The sequence below is a fragment of the Amblyraja radiata genome, chromosome 16 (genome assembly GCF_010909765.2).
Source record: "Amblyraja radiata isolate CabotCenter1 chromosome 16, sAmbRad1.1.pri, whole genome shotgun sequence".
In the NCBI taxonomy this organism is placed as follows: Eukaryota; Metazoa; Chordata; class Chondrichthyes; order Rajiformes; family Rajidae; genus Amblyraja; species Amblyraja radiata.
Window position 1 is genome coordinate 2227673 of NC_045971.1, and position 22160 is coordinate 2249832.

The 22160-nt window shown below is 45.8% G+C and overlaps 4 non-coding genes across 4 annotated transcripts; 1 reads left to right on the forward strand and 3 right to left on the reverse strand.

Moving 5' to 3' along the window:
* Positions 1-10746: 10746 nt before the first annotated feature.
* Positions 10747-10818, reverse strand: trnac-gca. The gene has a single exon. It is a non-coding gene; the product is annotated as a tRNA-Cys (tRNA).
* A 2503-nt stretch (positions 10819-13321) lies between these two features.
* On the reverse strand, positions 13322-13393 carry trnac-gca. The gene has a single exon. It is a non-coding gene; the product is annotated as a tRNA-Cys (tRNA).
* A 3393-nt stretch (positions 13394-16786) lies between these two features.
* On the forward strand, positions 16787-16858 carry trnac-gca. Its single transcript has one exon. It is a non-coding gene; the product is annotated as a tRNA-Cys (tRNA).
* A 1405-nt stretch (positions 16859-18263) lies between these two features.
* On the reverse strand, positions 18264-18335 carry trnac-gca. The gene has a single exon. It is a non-coding gene; the product is annotated as a tRNA-Cys (tRNA).
* Between the last annotated feature and the right edge of the window lie 3825 nt (positions 18336-22160).

Here is a 22160-nt window from a genome sequence, read left to right on the forward strand (position 1 = left end):
TCTAAATGTATCTTTTTTTTTTTTTTTTTTTTTTTTTTAATACGGTAAATTACAATAACACACAACACATATATCTTAATCCATTTTTTGTACCGCTTCATTTTTTTTTTTTTTAAAGCTTTAAGAAAAAGATAGAAGTAAGGAAAGTAAAGAAGGTGCGCAAGAGTTGTGAAGTGCAGGAGAGTGTTGGGAAAAGAAAGCCCCTTAGAAAAGAAGTTAGAGAAGGAAGTAAAGTAAGAAAGTAGACCCTAGAAAAGAAAGAAAAAGAAAGTAAGGACAATCGCTCTATTATAACATTAAACTCCGCAGAAAGACTACCAACCAAGTCTGTTTTTGTTGTTTTATCTCCCAATGCCAGGTCCTGATACCATTTATTTATTTATTTATTTTTAAAATTACTATTGCACCTCATGCTTGTAATAGGTCCATAAACGTAGACCACGTCTTTTGGAATTGGTTTGCTTTATCTGCTAAGAGGAATCTCATCTCTTCCAGATGTAATGTTTCAAACATATTTGATATCCACATTTTTATTGTTGGTGTGGGCGCATTTTTCCAGAATTTAAGTATGAGCTTTTTTCCCATTATTAGCCCGTAATTGAGTAAATTCTTCTGATACACGTTTAATTCAGGGATACCTTCCGATATCCCAAAAATGATCCATTCTGGTTTTGGTACCAGTTTTATTTTAATTAATTTTGAAAAAATATCAAATATTCCATGCCAGAATTTTTGGATTTTTGTACAAAAAACAAAAGAGTGCGCTATGGTAGCTTCTTGACACAGACATTTATCACAGATTGGTGAAACATTAGGGAAGATTTTATTTAATTTAGTTTTTGAATAGTATAGTCTATGTAATGTTTTGAATTGGATAAGCGTATGTCGTACATTGATCGAGCATTTATGCACCTGTAGTAAATGATTATCCCAGCTCTCTTTTGAAATTTTTATAGCTAATTCTTGTTCCCAGTCTCTTCTAATTCCATCTGTTGTGGGTATTTCTATGTTTAAAATGATATTATATAAGTACGATATTAAGTTAGCTGATTCCGCCTTTGTCTTCATTGCTTCATCCAGTAAGTCGGAAGGCATATTATGATAGTCTTTTGTGTATTTTTTCAAATAATCACAAATTTGAAGATATTTAAAATATTGGTTATTTTTCAAATTATATTTCAGTTGTAGTTGTTGAAATGATAGTAATTTTCCCACTTCATACAGATCTTCGAGCGTTTTGATTCCCATTCTTTCCCAATGTATAAATGATTTGTCTATGATTGATGGTTTAAACGATGGGTTATTGGCTATTGGTATTGAGAGAGATAGGTTTCTTAATTTTAGATTCTGTTTTATTTGTTTCCATGTTCTAATTGTGCTATGTATAATTGGGTTTTTATTATAATTTTTATTATTCAGATTTATTGGTGGGGGGGTCTAGCGCTCCCTAACTTTATGTATTATAATTGGGCAGTAAATATTAAAAATATGATTCACCTGCTGGACAATTCTGCCCAGCAGGCGGACTGGATTGTAATGGAAAAAGGGGATTGCTCCCCGAGTAATATAGGAGCGATTATCATCTAAATGTATCTTAAACGTTGGGATAGCCACAACTGGCACCTCGTTCCATACACCGGCCACCCTTTGTGTGAAACAGTTACCCCTCAGATTCCTATTAAATCTTTTCCCTTTCACCTGAAACCTATGTCCTCTGGTCCTCGATTTCCCTACTCTGGGCAAGAGACTCTGTGCATCGGCCCGATCTATTCCTCTCATGATTTTATACATTCTCAAGAGTCAAGAGCGTTTTATTGTCATGTGTCCCAGATAGAACAATGAAATTCTTACTTGCAGCAGCACAACAGAATATACAAACATAGTACAGTGTAAACAATCCAATAAATGAGAGGAAAAAAAATGTTCAGTGTGTGTGTATATATACACATACTCACAAATACACATTTATACAGATCATATATATACACACACATACGTACACTACAAAAAGCAAAAAATAAAATAAAGGTAGTTGAGGCCAGTTCATTGGCTATATTTAAGAGGGAGTTAGATGTGGCCCTTGTGGCTAAAGGGATCAGGGGGTATGGAGAGAAGGCAGGTACAGGATACTGAGTTGGATGATCAGCCATGATCATATTGAATGGCGGTGCAGGCTCGAAGGGCCGAATGGCCTCTACTCCTGCACCTATTTCCTATGTTTCTATGTTTCTTTGGAGGTTGTAGTGTTTAATAGGGTGTAGGGCTGTAGGGAAGAAGCTGTTCCTGAACCTGGACGTTACAATTTTCAGGTTCATGTATCTTCTTCCCGATGGCAGGGGTGAGATGAGAGTGTGGCCAGGGTGGTCCGGGGTCTCTGGCGATGCTGGCTGCCTTTTTGAGCAGTGACTCCGGTAAATCCCTTCGATGGTGGGGAGGTCAGAGCCCGTGATGTGTGATGTGTGCTCTCTCTCTCTCTCTCTCTCTCTCTCTCTCTCAATTCAATTTCAATTCAATTAAAATACTTTATTGGCATGATAAAAACATTGTTATATTGCCAAAGTATAAAACATGACATACATATTTAAAATGCATAAGTATAAATACAAGTATACAGTGCATGGATAGATATGTCCCTGTACATAAACTCGCAATAGGCCGATAGCCCTTTATTGATTACTACATGTTCTCTCTCTCTCCCCCACCCCCCCCCCCCTCTCTCCTCCCTCCCCCCCCCTCTCTCTCCCTCTCTCTCTCCCCCTCTCCCCCCTCTGTCCCCCTCTCTCTCTCTCTGTCTCTCTCTCTCTCTCTCTCCCTCTCCCTCTCTCTCACTCTCACTCTCTCTCGTCCCTCTGAATTTGGTTCCATGAGAAGGACTCGGTTGAATCTAACAGACCAGCCTTCCTGTCCCAGCAACCCCTCTAGAACACCATCCCATGACACACACACACACACACACACACACACACACACACACACACACACACACACACACACACACACACACACACAGGACTACAGTGCAAAGCAAACAGCCGAGGGCAGAAAGACTTGTTGAAAGGTTGACAAACATCAATCAGCAGTGCGGATTGCAAGCTTTATTAGTCCCTGACATGGTAGGCTAGAGAGAGTTGAAGATAGCCTGAGGGCTCATGCCTCATCGCTATCTGGTGACCTTCCAACCCTGTACACCAAGTGCACAAGAATAAACGATCTCAGATATAATCCGAAGGTAGACACACAATGCTGGAGTAACTCAGCGGGACAGGCAGCATCTCTGGAGAGAAGGAATGGGTGACATTTTGGGTCGAGACCCTTCTTCAGACATAATCCATTGTGAAGCAAATTGCTTGGAGCCAACAGGACTGTATTTTTCCTCATGGAGAAGTCTATTTGCCCTTGTTGCCTCAGTATTTACATTCCTAGTTGTATCCGTCGGTCCCGAATCCTTGAATTAAGTTTCAGTCTTTTGCAATCATATGTTCATAGCAGCAGAATTAGGCCATTCGGCCCATCAAGTCTACTCCTCCTCAGCCAATCATGGTTGATCTATCTCTCCCTCACAACCCCCTTCTCCTGCCTTCCCCCCAACACCCAAAGACCCGAAACGTCACCTATTTCCTTCGCTCCATAGATGCTGCCGCACCCGCTGAGTTTCTCCAGCATTTTTGTCTACCTTCGATTTTCCCAACATCTGCAGTTCTTTCTTCAACTCAGTCATTCCAAATCACAAGTGTCCCAACTCTCTATTTAACCCTGGGTAACACGTCATTCTGTGTTCAGCGGAAGGTCAGACAGAAGTTGGGCCGAAGGTCCTGTTTCCACATAGAAACATAGAAACATAGAAAATAGGTGCAGGAGTAGGCCATTCGGCCCTTCGAGCCTGCACCGCCATTCAATATGATCATGGTTGATCATCCAACTCAGTATCCTGTACCTGCCTTCCCTCCATACCCCCTGATCCCTTTAGCCACAAGGGCCACATCTAACTCCCTCTTAAATATAGCCAATGAACTGGCCTCAACTACCTTCTGTGGCAGAGAGTTCCACAGATTCACCGCTCTCTGTGTGAAAAATGTTTTTCTCATCTCGGTCCTAAAGGATTTCCCCTTTATCCTTAAACTGTGACCCCTTGTCCTGGACTTCCCCAACATTGGGAACAATCTTCCTGCATCTAGCCTGTCCAACCCCTTAAGAATTTTGTAAGTTTCTATAAGATCCCCCCTCAATCTTCTAAATTCTAGCGAGTACAAGCCGAGTCTATCCAGTCTTTCGTCATATAAAAGTCCTGACATCCCAGGAATCAGTCTGGTGAACCTTCTCTGTACTCCCTCTATGGCAAGAATGTCTTTCCTCAGATTAGGAGACCAAAACTGTACGCAGTACTCCAGGTGTGATCTCACCAAGACCCTGTACAACTGCAGTAGAACCTCCCTGTTCCTATACTCAAATCCTTTTGCTATGAATTGTATCACTCAGTGACTCCATCACTAATGACTGTATGAATCTTCTATGATACAGCATTGACTGCAGAGCCATTCCAGATCACAAGTGTTTACAACACTACTTCACTGGAATCCTTTGCTTCTCTTCCAAAAAACCATTAAGAACCAAGGAAACAGGAAATTAGCTGTAGCTGCAAATATTTAGCCAAGGAAACAGCTGTTCAAACACTTCAATACCTCTGGCTGTTTGTTTTAAAAGCCAAAGGTTGTGCAGGAACAATGAGGCTGGGATCCCAGCATTGGGTGGCCCATCAGTGTACTCACTATCTTATGGTGCGTGTTTGAGTAGACCAGGAGACGGGGAGAGGGTGGAAAACAAAAGCCAAACGGAAAGGACAGATTGAAAATCGTGCGGTCACGGTGGTAGAGTCGCTGCCTTACAGCGCTTGTAGCGCCAGAGACCCCGGTTCGATCCCGACTACGGGCGCTGTCTGTACGGAGTTTGTACGTTCTCCCCGCGACCTGCGCGGGTTTTCTCCGAGATCTTCGGTTTCCTCCCTCACTCCAAAGACGTGCAGGTCTGTAGGTTGATTGGCTTAGTGTATGTGTAAATTGTGCATAGGAAAGTGTGCGGGGAACGCTGGTCGGGCGCGGATCGGTGGGCCGAAGGGCCTGTTTCCGCGCAGTGTCTCTAGACTAAAAAGAAGGCTGAAGGAAGAATGGAGCCTCGGCACAGGACTGACCAGTCAACCTTTGTAACTTTGGCAGCACCTAAACCTATGTACTGCCTCGGTGAGGTCTACTGCATGATTTTACCCGCTTGTCTGCAACAACAAAGCATTTCACTGTACCTGGGTACATCTGACAAAAAAGTATCATAGAATCATTTACCATAACTTCAGATTTTGCTTTGCGGTAAAGTCGAACCAGGGTTCGAGCCTGACTATGGGCACTGTCTGTGTGGAGTTTGCACGTTCTCCCCCTGACCTGCCTGGGTTTTTTCCTGTTTCCTCCCACACTCCAAAGACATGCAGGTTTATCAGTTTTTAAGAAGGAACTGCAGATGCTGGAAAATCGAAGGTACACAAAAAAGCTGGAGAAACAGCAGACGCTCCATAGATGCTGCTGCACCCGCTGAGTTTCTCCAGCATTTTTGTGTACCTTCAGGTTTATCAGTTAATTGGCTTTGATAAAGATTGTAAATTGTCCCTGGTGTGTAGGATAGTGTTAGTGTATAGGGTGGTCGCTGGTCGGCACGGACTGGATGGGCTGAAGGGCGATGTACCTCGGAACTAAACTAAATGCATTTACTTACCGTTTTGGATTTTCTTTAATGACACAAGAGGATTTACAGAATCACATGTAGTGCCTCTTCTAACTTCTGGATATCCCAAGGTGCCTTAGTCAAGGAGGTTGTTCAGAAGTAATAATGAAAGCAGAAGATGCCACAGACAAAAACAAAACACTGGAAGAGGGAACCCATGGCTTGGTTAACGGGGCAGTTTTAGTTTAGTTTAGTTTAGTTTATTATCACATGTACCGGGGTACAGTGAAATGATTTTGTTGCGTGCTAACCAGCCAGCAGAATGACAACACATGATTACAATTGAGTCGTCCACAGTGTACAGATACATGATAAAGGAAATAATGTGAATATCGTTTAATGCAAGGAACATAGAAAACATAGAAACATAGAAAATAGGTGCAGGAGTAGGCCATTCGGCCCTTCGAGCCTGCACCGCCATTCAATATGATCATGGCTGATCATCCAACTCAGTATCCTGTACCTGCCTTCTCTCCATACCCCCTGATTCCTTTAGCCACAAGGGCCACATCTAACTCCCTCTTAAATATAGCCAATGAACTGTGGCCTCAACTACCTTCTGTGGCAGAGAATTCCAGAGATTCACCACTCTCTGTGTGAAAAATGTTTTTCTCATCTCGGTCCTAAAGGATTTCCCCTTTATCCCTAAATTGTGACCCCTTGTCCTGGACTTCCCCGACATCGGGAACAATCTTCCTGCATCTAGCCTGTCCAACCCCTTAAGAATTTTGTAAGTTTCTATAAGATCCCCCCTCAATCTTCTAAATTCTAGCGAGTACAAACCGAGTCTATCCAGTCTTTCTTCATATGATAGTCCTGACATCCCAGGAATCAGTCTGGTGAACATTCTCTGTACTCCCCCTATGGCAAGAATGTCTTTCCTCAGATTAGGAGACCAAAACTGTACACAATGCTCCAGGTGTGGTCTCACCAATACCCTGTACAACTGCAGTAGAACCTCCCTGCTCCTATACTCAAATCCTTTTGCTATGAATGATAACATACCATTCGCTTTCTTCACTGCCTGCTGCACCTGCATGCCTACTTTCAATGACTGGTGTACCATGACCCCCAGGTCTCGTTGCATCTCCCCTTTTCCTAATCGGCCACCATTTAGATAATAGTCTACTTTCCTGTTTTTGCCACCAAAGTGAAAAACCTCACATTTATCCAATTTACATTTGAGTCGTCCACAGTGTACAGATACATGATAAAGGAAATAATGTGGATATTGTTTAGTGCAAGATAAAGCCATCATCATGGTTGCAAACATCAACGGGTGCCTTACAACGCTATGTACGACAGTGATCGCAACTTCTACTGAAGTGTGGATGGCCATTGGCTCACAAGGAGCTCATCCGCCCTTTGACAGGTCTTGTCTTTGGTCCTGCTGGGGGTCCACAGCCCCCTCCTCACCTGGAAAACCAGGTGGGGGAGACGGTTTAGTCGCTGACTATCCGACCATGGAGCAGGTAGCACGGGATTACATGGTACCCGTGGCGGGGGGATCTCCCCCCCCCCCCACCTGACCTAAAGATAAAGCCAGTAAGGTCCAATCAAAGATAGTTGAGGATCTTCAATGAGGTAGATAATAGCTCAGGACTGAACTTTGAACGAGTCTCTTAATAAATGAGAGTCAAAGAGTCGGGAAGGGTCAGAGTTTGCATTCAGGAAGATGAGGTCCAGACTGTTCAAGATCCAGCCATCATCGTTGGGACAAAGGAAGTGAAAACTGCTGGAGTGCAGGAGGATGAGGGGTGATCTTGTAGAGGTGTACAAAATCATCAGAGGAATAGATCGGGTAGATGCACAGAGTCTCTTGCCCAGAGTAGGGGAATCGAGGACCAGAGGACAGAGGTTCAAGGTGAGGGAGAAAAGATTTAATAGGAACCTGAGGGGTAACTTTTTTACACAAAGGGTGGTGGCTGCATGGAACAAGATGCTGGAGGAGGTAGTTGAGGCAGGTACTAGCATAACATTTAAGAGACAATTGGACAGGTACATGGACAGGAGAGGTGTAGAAGGATATGGACCAAACCCGAGCAGGTGAGGCCAGTGTAGATAGGGTTGGTTGGCGAGAGCCAGTAAGGCCGAAGGGCCAGTTTCCATGCTATATGACTCTATAACAATGATGTACAAAGGCTGGAGTAAGAGGAGTATGCTTAAGGGAGGTGGGTGGCAATGTTTGCGTTGGTTTCCAGAGGGGGAAGAGGAAGAACTTGCAGGGTTTTACCCAAAGTGGAGGACTCAGAGTAGAGATCTTAGAGATGCAGCGCGGAAACAGGCCCTTCGGCCCACCGAGTCCGTGCTGACCAGCGACACGCGCACTATCCCACACACGGGCGACAATTTTTACTTTTTTTTTTTACAGAAGCCAATTAATTTACAAACCTGCGAGTCTTTTGGAATGTGGAAGGAAACCAGAGCACCTGGAGAAAAGCCACGCGGTCCTGGAGAAGAACGTACAAACTCCGCACAGACACTACCATGCCGTCCCAAACTCTCTTGCGTCCTGCTTGAAGATGAAAGGATGGTTAGAAATAAGGGAGGAATCAAATACATTGTGGGAATAAATAACTGTGAGCTAAGATAAATAGATGCCAAAACCACAACACACTAACAATGGGTTGTGTTGGAGTTAATGCCCCTGTCCCACTTAGGAAACCTGAACGGAAACCTCTGGAGACTTTGCGCCCCACCCAAGGTTTCCGTGCGGTTCCCGGAGGTTTTTGTCAGTCTCCCTACCTGCTTCCACTACCTGCAACCTCCGGCAACCACCTGCAACCTCACGGAAACCTTGGGTGGGGCGCAAAGTCTCCAGAGGTTTCCGTCCAGGTTTCCTAAGTGGGACAGGGGCATAACTTCGCACCGTGGCTCCCTGCCCCGCACTTCACTATCATTTTCACAATGCAGTGCCTTGCCTTGGAAGATAGACACAAAATGCTGGAGTAACTCAGCGGGACAGGCAGCATCTCTGGAGAGAAGGAATGGGTGAGGTTTGGGAAGAATTAGTACGGGTGTCAGGGGTTATGGGGAGAAGACAGGAGATTGGGGCTAGGAGGGAAAGATAGATCAGCCACGATTGCGGAGGAGATTACGGAGAGTCGGTTTATCAAGGAAGACTCTCTCTAACTTCTACAGGTGCACAGTAGAGAGCATGCTGACTGGTTGCATCGTGGCTTGGTTCGACAACTTGAGCGCCCTGGAGAGGAAGAGACTACAAAAAGTAGTAAACACTGCCCAGTCCATCATCGGCTCTGACCTTCCTTCCATCGAGGGGATTTATCGCAGTCGCTGCCTCAAAAAGGCTGGCAGTATCATCATAGACCCACACCATCCTGGCCACACACTCATCTCCCTGCTACCTTCAGGTAGAAGGTACAGGAGCCTGAAGACTGCAACAACCAGGTTCAGGAATAGCTACTTCCCCACAGCCTTCAGGCTATTAAACCTGGCTCGGACAAAACTTTGATTATTAATAACCCTTTATCTGTTATTTGCACTTTATCAGTTTATTTATTCATGTGTGTATATATTTATATCATGGTATATGGACACACTGATCTGTTTTGTAGTAAATGCCTACTATGTTCTGTGTGCTGAAGCAAAGCAAGAATTTCATTGTCCTATACAGGGACACATGACAATAAACTCACTTGAACTTGAACGAACTTGGTGGGCCGAATTACTTAATTCCGCTCCTATCATTTATGAAAGCAACAGCCCACGTCACCAATTCCTTGACTTGTTTCAATTCAGGTGGCTGGCAACCAGAATGGTGGGGTGACAGACACAAAATGCCAGAGTAGCTCAGCGGGTCAGGCAGACGCTATGGAGAAAAGGAATAGGTGACGTTTCGGGTCGAGACCCTTCTTCAGGTCAGGCGATTCCTGCCAAGAATGAGTTTGGCGAATTTGTGTTTAATGGCCTCGACCCAAATGCCTATTCGTGTCCCCCAGAGTTACTCCAGCATTTGTTCAAGAAGGAACTGCAGATGCTGGAGAATCGAAGGTAGACAAAATTGCTGGAGAAACTCAGCGGGTGCAGCAGCATCTATGGAGCGAAGGAAACAGGCAACGTTTCGGGCCGAAACCCATAGGGTTTCGGCCCGAAACGTTGCCTATTTCCTATAGTGGAGATTGTTCAACTCTTTGCATGAAGCGAAGGAAATAGGCAACGTTGCCTATTTCCTTCGCTCCATAGATGCTGCCGCACCCGCTGAGTTTCTCCAGCACTTTTGTCTACTCCGGCATTTTGTGTCTACCTTCGGTGTAAACCAGCATCTGCAGTTCCTCCCTGCACAGTGCTCTGCCTGTCTCTTATCACCTTCATTTCGATGGAGACGGAATGAGAAGAGGATTTGAAGATTGCTATCTGCAGATTAGAACAGAAAGCACAACCAGGCACCTTTTGCTGCTCCACACTCGGGGGGAAGTTTAGCTGAGCTGTACTCCTTATCAGAGGTCCTGGCCGCAGAGATCGGATCCGCTTGGCGTTGCATAATGGAACTGCGGGAGAGATTTGCTGCATTATTTAAAGTGGAGATAGATAATAGACAATGGGTGCAGGAGTAGAGGCCATTCGGCCCTTCGAGCCAGCACCACCATTCAATGTGATCATGGCTGATCATCCCCAATCAGTACCCCGCTCCTGCCTTCTCCCCATATCCCCTGACTCCGCTATTTTTAAGAGCCCTATCTAGCTCTCTCTTGAAAGCATCCAGAGAACCTGCCTCCACCGCCCTCTGAGGCAGAGAATTCCACAGACTCACCACTCTCTGTGAGAAAAAGTGTTTTCTCGTCTCCGTTCTAAATGGCTTACTCCTTATTCTTAAACTGCGTGGCCCCTGGTTCTGGACTCCCCCAACGTCGGGAACATGTTTCCTGCCTCTAGCGTGTCCAAGCCCTTAACAATTTAAAAAGTTGTTATGACATTCTCAGTGTTTATACATTCATTTGAGATATTAAAAGAGGTAATTTGAGGAGTAACCTGGATTTGAACTAGGGACCTCCTGATCTGCAGTCAAATACTCTACCACTGAGCTATAAATCCCCACTAGAGATTGATTAGAGACATAGATTCTTACAGCATTGAAACAGGCCCTTGGTTCAACTTGCCCAATGCCAACCAACATGTCCCATCGACACTAGTCCCACCTGCCTGCGTTTGGTCCATATCCCTCTAAGCCTCAAAGTCAGTCAATTTTATACGTCACATGCACCTGAAGGTGCAGTGAAATGAATTTACCAGCAGTGATACATTTAAAAAGAGCACACAATATGCAATCAAATTTAACACAAACATCCACCACAGCATTCTTCGCTCTGGTGGAAGGCAACCGGAGACCGTGGGTACAGGATGTACAGGCTCTCCTATCCATGTACCCGTCTAAGTGTTTCTTAAACATTGAGATAGTCCCCACCTCAACTACCTCCTCTGGCAGCTCATTCCATACAGCCACCACCCTTTGTGTTAAAAAGTTACCCCTCAGATTCCTATTAAATCTTTCTCCCCTCTCCTTAAACCTCTGACTGCTGGTCCTTGATTCCCCTACTCTGGGCAAGAGACTGTGCATCTACCCAATCTATTCCTCACATGATTTTGTACACCTCTACAAGATCACCCCTCATCCTCCTGCACTCCAGCAGTTTTCACTTCCTTTGTCCCAACGATAATGGCTGGACCTTGAACAGTCTGGACCTCATCTTCTGTAATGCAAACTCTGACCCTGCCCGACTCAATCACTCTCCTTTATAGAAACATAGAAACATAGAAAATAGGTGCAGGAGTAGGCCATTCGGCCCTTCGAGCCTGCACCGCCATTCAATATGATCATGGCTGATCATCCAACTCAGTATCCCGTACCTGCTTTCTCTCCCATACCCCCAGATCCCTTTAGCCACAAGGGCCACATCTAACTCCCTCTTAAATATAGCCAATGAACTGGCCTCAACTGCGGAGATTCACCACTCTCTGTGTAAAAAATGTTTTTCTCATCTCAGTCCCAAAAGATTTCCCCTTTATCCTTAAACTGTGACCCCTTGTTCTGGACTTCCCCAACATAGGGAACAATCTTCCTGCATCTAGCCTGTCCAACCCCTTAAGAATTTTGTAAGTTTCTATAAGATCCCCCTCAATCTTCTAAATTCTAGCGAGTACAAGCCGAGTCTATCCAGTCTTTCTTCATATGAAAGTCCTGCCATCCCAAGAATCAGTCTGGTGAACCTTCTCTGTACTCCCTCTATGGCAAGAATGTCTTTCCTCACGGAGGATGTTTTGCTTCTTTAGAGTATTTGTTCACATCCCCACCTTGTACCTGTTCAAATTGGTTCTTTGGAAGCAGTGTGCGGAAGGAAAGCAAACAGTAATTCCCATTCCCATTCCCATTCCCATTCCCGGATTTCCTCCGGAATTGAATCAGGTTGTGGGCTCAAGTGTTTAGGAGTGTTAATAATTAGGAAGTGGGAATAGGTTAAACATTAGTTGCAAATGAGGACTGTAGTAGCCGGCACGGTGGCGCAGCGGTAGAGCTGCTGCCTTACAGCGCCAGAGACCCGGGTTCGATCCCCGACCACGGGTGCTGTCTGTACGGAGTTTGCACGTTCTCCCCGTGACCTGAATGGGTTTTCTCCGAGATCTTCGGTTTCCTCCCACACGCCAAAGACGTGCAGGTTTGTAGGTTAATTGGCTTGGTGTAAATGTAAAATTGTCCCTAGTGTGTGTAGGATAGTGTTAGTGTGCGGGGATCGCTGGTCGGTGTGGACCCGGTGGGCCGAAGGGCCTGTTTCCATGCTGTATCTCTAAACTAAACTAAAAGCAAAAGGTGGAAAATGTTCCTCGTTTCATGACAAACTAAAATAAGAATTATAAAAATATTCTTATTCTAGTAATTGGGTCCATTCGCCTTAAACCTCTGACCGCTGGTCCTTGATTCCCCTACTCTGGGCAAGAGACTCTGTGCATCTACCCGATCTATTCCTCTGATGATTTTGTACACCTCTACAAGATCACCCCTCATCCTCCTGCACTCCAGCAGTTTTCACTTCCTTTGTCCCAACGATGATGGCTGGACCTTGAACAGTCTGGACCTCATCTTCTGTGATGCAAACTCTGACCCTTCCCGACTCAATCACTCTCCTTTATAGAAACATAGAAACATAGAAAATAGGTGCAGGAGTAGGCCATTCGGCCCTTCGAGCCTGCACCGCCATTCAATATGATCATGGCTGATCATCCAACTCAGTATCCCGTACCTGCTTTCTCTCCATTCGCACAAATTTTCATCTGTAATCAAGTATAAAGGTAGTTAAGGTTGCATGAGTTTTAGTTTTAGACATACAGCATGGAAACAGGCCCTTCGGCCCACAGAATCCATGCTGACCCGTTCACACTTGTTCTATTTTATCTCATCCACGCATTAGGAGACATTTACATAGGCCAATTAATCTATAATCCCTTTGGGACGTGGGAGTATAACCCGGGGGAAAGTGTGGGTTACAGGGAGAACATTCAAACAGACACTGGCATTTTCTCTACAAACTGCATCACCCTAAAAAGGGGGCATCCAGATTTGAACTGGGGACCTCTTGATCTGCAGTCAAATGCTCTACCACTGAGCTATACCCCCATGTGGTAATAGAGGGGATAACCTAACTTCTAGGCACTTTGTTATGGAGCAGAAGGCCATTAAGTCCTTCAGTACGAAGATAAGACACAACAAGCTGGGGATCTCATAGAAACATATAAAATTCTTAAGGAATTGGACAGGCTAGATGCACAAAAAATGTCCCCCATGTTGGGGGAAGTCCAGAACCAGGGGTCATAGTTTACGAATAAGGGGTAAGCAATTTAGGACTGAGATGAGGAAAAACTTTTTCACCCAGAGAGTTGTGAATCTGTGGAATTCTCTGCCACAGAAGGCAGCGGAGGCCAATTTGCTGGATGTTTTCAAGAGAGAGTTAGATAGAGCTGTTAGGGCTAACGGAATCAAGGGATATGGGGAGAAAGCAGAAATGGGGTACTGAATTTGGATGATCAGCCATGATCATATTGAATGGCGGTGCTGGCTCGAGGGGCCGAATGGCCTACTCCTGCACCTATTTTCTATGTTTTTATGTTTCTTTATTTGTCCCACCCATTTCTACTTTCACCTATATTCCTTCCTCTGGCTTCATAATTCGCACAATTTCTATCTTTCTCACATACCTTTCCCCTCTACCCTTTGTCTAATCATCTGCCTATCCTTTTTCTCCGGAGATGCTGCCTGAACCCACTGAATACTCCAGCACTTTGCATCTATCTTTGGTATAAACTGGCATCTGCAATTCCTTGCTACTACCTATCAAGAGACCCCCCTCACCTATCAGTTGCCAGGTTTTGTTTGACTCCTCTCCCCCCCCCCCCCCCCCCCCCCCCCCCTTCCACAATCAGTCTGAAAGAAGGGTCCCGATCCAAAACGTCGCCTATCCATGTTCTCCGGAGATGTTGCCGGATCCGCTGAGTTACTCCAGCACTTTGTATCATCTTTCATTACCCAGCAGCTTGCAGCATCCCACAAGGCGTAGACACACTCAAAGTATTGAGAAACTGAGTTGAAATCGGAGCCAGAGTATAGTCATTGAGAGCCTTGTGTTAGGTTTGTGTTAGGACAGGTTTGGAGGGATATGGGCCAAATGCAGGCAGGTGGGAATAGTGTGGGCAAGTTGGGCCGAAGGGCCTGTTTCCACGCTGTATGACTCTATGATTCCATGACTGCCTCCGATGCTGGCATATTCTAGCTTAGATAAAGGGACCAAACTTCTACACAGGTTTGTGGGCTGTGCCTCCACAGCTCTCTACTGTAGAGCGCTCCAAAGAACTATCGCCCTCTGGATGAAGAAACGTCTCATCTCTGTCCTGAATCACCCGCTCCTTATTTTTTGAAAGTTTGAACCCCAAATCTAGACTTTCTTTTAGGAAGGAGATGAGGAGAAATTTATTTAGTCAGAGGGCGGTGAATCTGTGGAATTATTTGCCACAGAAGGCTGTGGAGGCCAAGTCAGTGGATATTTCTAAGGCAGAGATAGTAAAATTCTTGATTAGTACGGGTGTCAGAGGTTATGGGGAGAAGGCAGGAGAATGGGGTTAGGAGGGAGAGATAGTTCAGCCAGGATTGAATGGCGGAGTAGACTTGATGGGCCGAATGGCCCAATTCTTCTCCTATTCCTTATGACCTTAGACACCTCAGCCAGAAGATACATCAATTCCTCATCCACCCATTCCATTGCATTTGGACGAGATACATCACCTTTCTCTTGCATCTGTGTCTACCTTCCATTTTTCCAGCATCTGCAGTTCTTTCTTTAACAGTCTTACAATCACATCCTTTTGGATAAACCTGGCCTCGATGAAAGGCAGGAACATTCCAGAATTGATCCTTATTTTGACCTCCCATCTATCTCACTGGAGACTCTATCTCAGACTATCTTAAATCGGACTTTAAATAAGATTGTTAAGGGCTTGGACCCGCTAGAGGCAGGAAACATGTTCCCGATCTTGGGGGAGTCCAGAACCAGGGGCCACAGTTTAAGAATAAGGAGTAAGCCTTTTAGAATGGAGCCGAGGAAACACTTTTCCTCACAGAGAGTGGTGAGTCTGTGGAATTCTCTGCCTCAGAGGGCGGTGGAGGCAGGTTCTCTGGATGCTTTCAAGAGAGAGCTAGATAGGGCTCTTAAAGATAGCGGAGTCAGGGGATATGGGGAGAAGGCAGGAACGGGGTACTGATTGGGGATGATCAGCCATGATCACAATACAATGCCGTTTATTTGTCGTTTGAACCTCATGTGAAATTTGGTTTCTGCAGCCGTACAAGAAAAGAACCAAGACACACACCAACACAATTTACACAAACATCCATCACAGTGAATCCCCTCCTCACTGTGATGGAAGGCAAAGTCTTGTCTCTCCCCTGCTCTCCATTCCTCTCCCGATGTCAAAGTCAAAGCCCCCGGCGGGCGCTAGCAAGTCCCACGGCCATTTAAAGCCGCGCCGGGCGATGTAAGGCCCTGCTCCAGGTCCCGATGTTGGAGCCCCCGGCGGGCGCTAGCAAAGTCCCGCAGCTGTTTAAGCCGTGCCGGGGGATGTAAGGCCCTGCTCCAGGTCCCGATGTTGGAGCCCCCGGCGGGCGCTAGAAAAGTCCCGCGGCTGTTTAAGGCGCGCTGGGCGATGTAAGGCCCCGCTCCAGGTCACTCTCAACCCCGCAATTCGGGCGGGAGAAGTCGCCGTTGCCAGTGCCCCGCAAAGCAGTCTCCCACCGGGGACCCGTGAGCTCCCGGGTCACAGCATTGAATGTCCTACTCCTGCATCTATTGTCTATTGTCTATTGTCTATTGACTTTACTGGACTTTATCTTGCACTAAATATTATTCCCTTTATCCTGTATCTGTACACCGTGGACACTAGATTGTAATCACATATGGTCTTTCCACCGACCAGATAGCACGCAACAAGAACATCTTATCACTGTACCTCGGTACACGTGACAATACACTGCGCTAAACTATGAATGGTGATCACAAAGAATGTTGCTAATTTACGAGTTAGCGAAAGGATTATTAGTATCACAGTCTTGTGTTCAAGAAGGAACTGCAGATGCTGGAAGATCGAAGGTACACAAAAATGCTGGAGAAACTCAGCGGGTGCAGCAGCATCTATGGAGCGAAGGAAATAGGCAACGTTTCGGGCCGAAACCCTTCTTCAGACTGATGGGGGGTGGGGGGGAGAAGGAAGGAAAAAGGGAGGAGGAGGAGCCCGAGGACGGGGGGATGGGAGGAGACAGCTCGAGCGTTAAGGAGGGGGAGGAGACAGCAAGGGCTAGCAAAACTGGGAGAATTCAACGTTCATGCCATCCGGACGCAAGCAACCCAGGCGGAATATTAGTATCACAGTCATTCAGCACAGAAACAGGTCCATTGAACACCATTCACCCACACCGGTTAAAAAGAAGCCACTGCACTGATCCCATTCACCAATATTTTGTATGGGGGGTATAGCTCAGTGGTAGAGCATTTGACTGCAGATCAAGAGGTCCCCAGTTCAAATCTGGGTGCCCCCTCATCAATATTTAATGTTACTCAAAATTATTTCTATTCCCAAATTGTGATTATAATAATCAGTAATAGTTTGCGTCGACACTTTAGTCCTCGAACAACAAGTATTTTTAAAGCAGTTCAGCTAAAATCTAACTTTTTTACCATGACCAGTGAGATAGATGTCAGGTTAAAATAATGATCAATTCTAGAATGTCCCTGTCTTTCACTGAAGCCGGAGAAAAACATTTTTCACACAGAGAGTGGTGAGTCTCGGGAATTCTCTGCCACAGAGGGTAGTTGAGGCCAGTTCATTGGCTATATTTAAGAGGGAGTTAGATGTGGCCCTTGTGGCTAAAGGGATCAGGGGGTATGGAGAGAAGGCAGGTACAGGATACTGAGTTGGATGATCATATTGAATGGCGGTGCAGGCTCGAAGGGCCGAATGGCCTACTCCTGCACCTATTTTCTGTTTCTATGTTTCCAATAGAATGTGATTGTAAGACTGGTGACGTATCTCGTCAGAATACAATGGGTTGGGTGGATGTGAAATCGATATATTTTTCTCTTTCAAATTGGTCTGATATTCTTGTTCCATTCTGAAACATAATATGTTTAGTTTAGTTTAGAGATATAGCACGGAAACAGGCCCTTCGGCCCACCGAGGTCACGCCTCTCACCCTGCACACTAACACTATCTTACACATCAGGGACTATTTACACACTTTGCCACAAGGCAATTAACCTATAGCAGGTAGACAAAAATGCTGGAGAAACTCAGCGGGTGCAGCAGCATCTATGGAGCGAAGGAAATAGGCAACGTTTCGGGCCAAAACCCTTCTTCAGACTCACGGGGGTGGGGGGGAGAAGAAAGGAAAAGGGAGGAGGAGGAGCCCGAGGGCTGAGGAAGGGGAGGAGACAGCAAGGGCTAACAAAATTGGGAGAATTCAATGTTCATGCCCCCAGGATGCAGACTACCCAAGCGGAATATGAGGTGCTGTTCCTCCAATTTCTGGTGTTGCTCACTCTGGCCATGGAGGAGACCCAGGACAGAGAGGTTAACCTATAAACCTGTGTAGGAAGAAACTGGTTTAAACTGAAGATAGACACAAAATGCTCGAGTAACTCCGCGGGACAGGCAGCATCTTTGGAGCGAAGGAATGGGTGACGTTTTGTGTCGAGACCCTTCTTCAGACCAGTTATGGAAAAATAATCTGCAAACCTGTACGTCTTTGGAGTGTGGGAGGAAACCGGAGCAGCCAGAGAAAACCCACGTGGTCACAGGGAGAACGTACAAACTTTGTCTGTAGTCAGGATCGAACCCAGGATTCTGGCACTCGCTGTAAGGCAGCAACCCCACTGCTGCACCACCCCTATAATCAATCACAGATTGGGACTAGAAAGAAATTTTCAATGACTGAAATATTGATGAGGGGGCACCCAGAGTTGAACTGGGGACCTCTTGATCTGCAGTCAAATGCTCTACCACTGAGCTATACCCCCAGTTCAAGAGTTATAGCGTGATACATCGTGGAAACAGGCGTCTCCTCCCCACCTTGCCCACGCCATCTACACTAGTCCTGTAAATACGTTCTTCTAAAGCTTAACCCCCCCCCCAGTCTAGTTCAGTAAAAAACACTGACTCAAGCACTAGACCAACTAAACTTTCTTTTTAGAATGAACAGCAAATTCCCCTATACGCAGGTTCAATCCCTGTCTCTGCCTGGTCAAGCCCTTCAGCCTTGTGCAAGCAGACACACTCCAAAAGGTCACACAGGGGGGGGGGGGGGACACAGATTGAATGGTGTATCGATCCACAATCTAATAATACACTATATATCTATACTCCCAGACACCATTACTTGCTTTATGCAATATTAACCATTTATTTCTTTCATTATGACATATATATTCACGTTGCACAGCTGTAGAGTTACTGCCTCACAGCGCCAGAGACACCGGTTCGATCCTGACCATGGGTGCTGTCTGTACTGAGTTTGTACGTTCTCCCCGTGACCACGTGGGTTTTCTCCGGGATCTTCGGCTCCTAGTCATGTTCACAGAGGGGTTAAATCAGTAACGGGTCAACTGATATTCACACCTAGCCTTCTTTCCCTCTGTCTTCCAGCAGGAGTAGGCCATTCGGCCCTTCGAGCCAGCACCGCCATTCAATATGATCACGGCCGATCATCCACAATCAGTACCCCGTTCCTGCCTTCTCCCCATATCCCTTGATTCCGTTAGCCCGAAGAGCTAAATCTAACTCTCTCTTGAAAACATCCAGTGAATTGGCCTCCACTGCCTTCTGTGGCAGAGAATTCCACAGACTCACAACTCTCTTGGTGAAAAAGCTTTTCCTCGTCTCAGTCCTAAATGGCGTACCCCTTATTCTTAAACTGTGACCCCTGGTTCTGGACCCCCCCCCCCCAACATCGTGAACATGTTTCCTGCATCTACCCTGTCCAACCTTTAAGAATTTTATATGTTTCTATAAGATTCCCTTTCATCCTTCTAAATTCCAGTGAATACAAGCCCAGTTGACCCATTCTTTCATCATATGTCAATCCCACCATCCCGGGAATTAACCTGGTGAATCTACGCTGCACTCCCTCAATAGCAATAATGGCCTTCCTCATATTAGGAGACCAAAATTGCACACAGTAATCCAGGTGCGGTCTCACCGGGGCCCTGTACAACTGCAGTAGGACCTCCTTGCTCCTAAACTCAAATCCTCTCGCAATGAAGGCCAACATGCCATTAGCTTTCTTCACTGCCTGCTGTACCTGCATGCTTACTTACAGTGACTGATGTACAAGCACACCCAGGACTCGTTGCACCTCCCCTTATCCTAATCTGGCACCATTCAGATCATAATCTGCCTTCCTGTTCTTGCCACCAAAGTGGATAACTTCACATTTATCCACATTATACTGCATCTGCCATGCATCTGCCCACTCACCCAACCTATCCAAGTCACCCTGCAGCCTCTTAGCATCCTCCTCGCAGCTCACACTGCCACCCAGCTCTGTGTCATCCGCAAACTTGGGGATGTTACATTTAATTCCCTCGTCTAAATCGTTAATATATATTGTAAATGTGGGGTCCCAGCACCGAGCCTTGTGGTACCCCACTAGTCACTGCCTGCCATTCTGAAAAGGACCCGTTAATTCCTACTCTTTGCTTCCTGTCGGCCAACCAGTTCTCTATCCATGTCAATACCCTACCCCCAATACCATGTGCTCTAATTTTGCACACTCCTGTCGGCTCGTTCCAGAAAGCCACCACACTCTGCGTGACAAAGATGCTCCTCAGATTCTTATTAAATCTTTCCCCTCTCACCTTAAACCTATGTCCTCCAGTTCTTCAATCCCCTACTCTGGGGCAAACTGGTTGGCAGACCAGGGTAAACGATTTAAATCTTTTTAATAAGAATTAGTACGGGTGTCAGGGGTTATGGGGAGAAGGCTGGAGACTGGGGTTTGGAGGGAAGAGATAGATCAGCCATGATTGAATGGCGTAGACGTGAGGGGCCGAATGACCTCATTCTGCTCCTATCATTTATGAAATCTCCCTGTGGCTCAGCACTTCAACTTCCCCTCCCATTCCGAATCGGACCTCTCTGTCCTGGGCCTCCTCCATGGCCAGAGTGAGCACCACCGGAAATTGGAGGAGCAGCACCTCATATTCCGCTTGGGCAGTCTGCACCCTAGCGGCATAAACATTGACCTCCAATTTCCGGTAGCCCTTGCTGTCTCCTCCCTTTCTCAGCTCTCCCTCAACCCTCTGGCTCCTCCTCTACCTTTCTCCTTTCTTCTCCACACCCCCACCCCCCCACCCTACATCAGTCTGAAGAAGGGTTTCAGCCCGAAACGTTGCCTATTTCCTTCGCTCCATAGATGCTGCTGCACCCGCTGAGTTTCTCCAGCACTTTTGTCTACCAATGAAAGTGACCTGTTTTAATTCAGTTTGTTGGCCACAGAATGACAAACATTGGTAAGGTGACAGACACAAAATCGCCGGAGTATCTCATCGGATCAGGTGGCATCTCTGGAGAAATCTGTAGAAAGGCAGATGCTAATCTAGTCGAGCCCCTTCTTCACGTAGGCTGATTCCTTCTGGCAAGAATGAGTTGGCAAATTGCTGTTTAATGGTTTCGACCCAAATGCCTAGTCGTGTTCTCCAGAGATGCTGTCTGACCCCTGTCTGACCCCTGAGTTCCTCCAGCACGGTGTATTTTTCCGGTGAAAGTTCAACTTCCATTCCTTTTTGATGTGGGAAAAGATGTGGGGTGTTGTTTAAAGACTGCATGGATGAACTACAAAAATTGTTCATCCCAGTTTGGCAAAAGAATAAATCAGGGAAGGTAGTGCATCCGTGGATAACAAGGGAAATCAGGGATAGTATCAAAGCGAAGGATGATGCGTACAAATTAGCCAGAAAAAGCAGCATACCGGAGGACTGGGAGAAATTCAGAGACCAGCAGAGGAGGACAAAGGGCTTAATTAGGAAAGGAAAAATAGATTATGAAAGAAAACTGGCAGGGAACATAAAAACTGACTGCAAAAGTTTTTATAGATATGTGAAAAGAAAGAGATTAGTTAAAACAAATGTAGGTCCCTTGCAGTCAGAAACAGGTGAGTTGATCATGGGGAACAAGGATATGGCGGACCAATTGAATAACTACTTTGGTTCCGTCTTCACTAAGGAAGACATAAATAATCTGCCGGAAATAGCAGGGGACCGCGGGTCAAAGGAGTTGGAGGAATTGAGTGAAATCCAGGTTAGCCGGGAAGTGGTGTTGGGTAAATTAAATGGATTAAAGGCCGATAAATCCCCAGGGCCAGATAGGCTGCATCCCAGAGTACTTAAGGAAGTAGCTCCAGAAATAGTGGATGCATTAGTAATAATCTTTCAAAACTCTTTAGATTCTGGAGTAGTTCCTGAGGATTGGCGGGTAGCAAACGTACCCCCACTTTTTAAGAAGGGAGGGAGAGAGAAAACGGGGAATTACAGACCAGTTAGTCTAACATCGGTAGTGGGGAAACTACTAGAGTCAGTTATTAAAGATGGGATAGCAGCACATTTGGAAAGTGGTGAAATCATTGGACAAAGTCAGCATGGATTTACAAAAGGTAAATCATGTCTGACGAATCTTATAGAATTTTTCGAGGATGTAACTAGTAGCGTGGATAGGGGAGAACCAGTGGATGTGGTGTATCTGGACTTCCAGAAGGCTTTCGACAAGGTCCCACATAAGAGATTAGTTTACAAACTTAAAGCACACGGCATTGGGGGTTCAGTATTGATGTGGATAGAGAACTGGCTGGC